Source organism: Olea europaea, chromosome 8, assembly GCF_002742605.1.
Source record: "Olea europaea var. sylvestris chromosome 8, O_europaea_v1, whole genome shotgun sequence".
NCBI lineage: Eukaryota > Viridiplantae > Streptophyta > Magnoliopsida > Lamiales > Oleaceae > Olea > Olea europaea.
Window position 1 is genome coordinate 17,454,232 of NC_036244.1, and position 4,098 is coordinate 17,458,329.

Genomic DNA, 4,098 nt, shown 5'->3' on the forward strand with positions numbered 1-4,098 from the left:
GCTTGGAATAGCAAAACCACGAGCACCTGTGGGATAAGGCCTTTGAACAAAAGGTGACGTTCTTGAAAAAGATCAATACGGGACATGATCGAGGTATTGAAAGATGCAACTCAAAAGGAACTATGCTAAATCCTTGAATAAAGGAAAACAACCCCAGAAACAGAGCCAAAGAGAGGTTATCTATCGAGAAGGGGTAGTCATGAGTTCAACAAAAGAAAAAACCTTACCTAGACAGAATAAAGAACGTTTTGGTGAGAAAGCATCCTCGCAAATTGCCCCAATAATCTAGGAGCCGCTGCCAGCCACCCCCGCAGTTCGCCATCGAAGAAGTGGAATCAAGACTGAAAGCCATCCAATAGGTATATATATATAAGATTAATTTTTTAAGCTACTTCCAACTGTCCACGTTGCTTTTGGGTCAAGCCTTTGAACATTGTTGTTGGTAATCAATTCAGCATTTGACCGAGGCCTGTGAAATTATATTCAATGTTTATATCAAAACTCGGGATTTATTGGGTATCAAAACGCAACACAAATGTTGGTATATCAACTCTAACATAAATACGTACGTGTGCGAACTTTATCAAGTTTGTCAAAGCTTGCCTAGCAATCATTGTTCACTCTTAGCACAATGAACTGTCACCCTATAATTTTTCTAGGGTAGGGGATAAAGGGTATATCTGCCAGACCATCAAGATCTAATCACCATATATGTTCATAAAATAAACATGAGTTCTTTTTTCTAATTTCAGCTTCAATTCTTGCTTCCTCGAAACTTATAGCGGTCTCTTTTACTTCTCTAAGATACTTTTGTTTCTTTCACAGTCTTTCTGGCAACAAAGGCTTGTGTGGTGTACCATCTTTGCCTGATTGTCCACTATTTTGGGGGAAAAATGGCTTATCTACTGGTGGCAAAGTTGCTATCGGTCTTGCCTGTCTATTTTTATTATCGGTGCTGCTGCTTGGGATGTACTATTGTTGTGTGTGGAGGAGGCGCAATGACTATGACTTTGGTCTACCTCATGAACTAATGTGTAAGTTCTTCTTTAACTAGTATCATCATGTTCTATTTATCTCCTTAAATTCTTTGATATTTGCTGTGTACTCAAGGTATATTCCACTCTAACACCTGTCTTCTCTTGGTCTTTCTAACAAAATATTTGTGTTATGGATTTTAAAGTTGTCTCTTCTTTACTTTTGAGGTAATGGCTCATCTTTCAGCCTTTATATGCCACTGTTGGGGCAAGGCTTGCTCAGACCTAACAATCCATGCTGCAAGATTTTTGTTCCTTCTTTTCGTGTTCACCAAAACTTTTGTCCCTACAAGTAAAGGACTTGACTTTTGTTGACACTGTTTGTGTAATTGCATGTTCTTAAATCAGTTGATCAGCCTTAGTTTCACGTCAGATTAAACCGGTTGCATCAAATAAGAATCAAATGTAACTTGCTGGTTGTTGTATTTTTATTTTTATTTTGCAAATGTGCTCACATAACATTGTGATTTTTCCTTTGCTTTCTTTAATTATTATCTCGTCCAGCTCTTGCTGCAAAGAGAAACAGATATCACAGGCAGAAATCCTTGATGACCCTTGAAATGGAGAGTCAACACGCCAAAGGATTTATGCCAACTTACGGTTCAAATTAATTAGCATTTTCTAGTAAAGGAGAACAAAAATTTTGTTAGGGATCAGCTCACCAAGACGTTGTAGATAAGAACGTTGACTGTATTGATACGACGTGCACAGAATACTGTGTTAAAGAGTAGCACCATGGCTTGAGAGAAGATATGCCCTTCCTGGGAATTTGGCTCCAATCAATTGTACGAGGATGGTGGGGTCATGGAAAACCAGTGTATCTGTAGAGAAAAATGAATCTCAGTGTATACATGGATAAAAGAACATAAGCAAATTTCCCTTGTATTACTACCAGTTTTTTTCTTTTTATACTTCTAGATAAATTCGATTGATGCTCATAATTGTGGTTGAGATTCTAGACGGACCCAAATTTGGAATTGTTCTGGTGTCAATAGTGTCACCAGGTACTCTTATTCGGATTTTATATCTAAACAGTTTTACAATTGCAGCCATTGTCTCCATACTTTGATTATTTGGGCAGTTTTTTTTGTTTTAAGTTCTACTAAATCTGAATTTCAATTCAAGCCAAAAAGCTACATATGAATGGATGTAACTTCTAGATGAAAAATCTATAAGGTTTCACCATTTCCATTTGATGATACAAGAATTTTGAAGTTCTTACTTTGCCTCTATTTTGCATCTCAAATTCGAATTTTGTGCATTCTTCTCCTCCAATCTTGTTTATACTTTTTCTTTGGCGTTCGGCTTCTCTTCGTGTTTGCACAACGCAAATAACACTGAGACTCATCATATCTTTGAGGCATATTTGTATTCGTGAGCATCGTGAAAATTGGTGGTGACAAATACACGTACGAGTATGCGACATTTTAGCATGTTTTAAAGTTGGTATTGTCAAGTTCAAGTTTCTGCAATATTCCAACTTCTCTCTCTACTCATCTTCTCACGTTCTATAAGAAAAAACCTTCCAACATTTTCTAATATATAATTCCATTCCATCTTCGAACTGGATTTGGGCCTTTTGTTATCGATTTACTTGAAACGATTGTTTTTAGTTGAGATTGGGTACTTCTTGAATCTTATTGTTTAGTGTATGTTTAGTACGTAATATTAGACACAGCAAGAAACAAAAATAGTATATGTATCTTATACGAGAAAAGAACATAAATTCTGATAGGACAGCTAGCTAAGAGGATGTAGATAAGGACTTCGAATGTGTTGATATACAAAGAGACATGGAACAATGGGAGAAATGGCACCACTGCTTCAATAAGATGTGACTAGAGAAGGGTTTTGGCTTTTTCCCATAAACTTGTATTAAAATGGGTCTTGGAGAAGGGGGGAAAAAGAAGAAAGAAAGCACTTTTCTGTGGAATTCAATGTATCTAGGTCTTATTCATGAATCAAGAAAACAAAAGCCAAATGCCCCCATTGTATCATATACCCAATTCTTTGGGTGAAAACCTCAAATCCCATGATATTCCATCCTCTTTAAGAATCTGTGGTCCCTTGAGCTTGTACTCGTGTTAGCTGTAGTCTAGTTTGATCCTTATCTCATATTTATCTTCAAAAAATTGTCTGGGGAGGGAGAATGAATTTGGTATGAAGTGACATAACAAACGATGACTAGAACTTTTGTAGTTATTTTTTACGAACTTTAAAAGCAAAATGGCAATAAGTGGAGTTGACGGGAATAAAGATTAAATTAAGGAAATGATGGTTTACGTAGCTGGATTTGTCTACTCTCAAATTCATAAGAGTGACGTGATTTTGTAAATCAAGTTAGAAAAAGGAGAGACGGAGTAAAATTAAGTTCGTTTCTGGTGGTTATTTGCGATCTAACTAATCTATTTTATAATTAATAACAAACAAAGGGTTCATTAAACCAAACACCAAAATTCATTGTAAGACTTTCAGAATCACTGCTTATTCCAGGGGATGGAGTAAATGAGCTGAAATATCTATAAATTAATCTATAAAACTTTGACAAACAGGACATGAACAGAAAGATGATGTAAGGATTAAGAATTTAAGACAGAGACAAGGGACGAATTGTCATGCCATAATGCAAATGGTACAACAAGTCTGCTGATAGTGAAGCAGGAATCTAATGGTTTTCCATTGAAATGTCAAGATTTTATACATGGAAAAATAAAAAGTGACATTGATTTCTGTATCAAACTTTGAATTAGAAAATTATGCAGGTAACATGCATGGCCCTCAACTTAATGTTTTCCTTTGTCTCCTGCCCGAATGTCAAATAATTTTGACCAGTTCAAGGTATTGAAAACGTGGGATGTATAGATCCAAATGCCATCATTACCAGTTACTTCTAGGAGGGTCTCTAAACGCAACGGCCAATATATGAATCTTCAAACATACACGTTATCGGTACTTAACATAAATTGAAAATTAGCGTTCATTAGATCATTCCTCTCTCTGATATGCACCATGTAAAATGATATGTTGAAGACAAAAGCCAAATTTAAGGAGCCAAAAAAAAAAA

The 4,098-nt window shown here is 35.9% G+C and overlaps 1 long non-coding RNA gene across 1 annotated transcript; it reads left to right on the forward strand.

Annotated features, from left to right (window-relative positions):
• Window positions 1–340: 340 nt before the first annotated feature.
• On the forward strand, window positions 341–2,082 carry LOC111399030. The gene is made up of 2 exons (XR_002703504.1): window positions 341–1,034; window positions 1,539–2,082. It is a non-coding gene; the product is annotated as an uncharacterized LOC111399030 (long non-coding RNA).
• The last annotated feature ends 2,016 nt before the right edge of the window (window positions 2,083–4,098 follow it).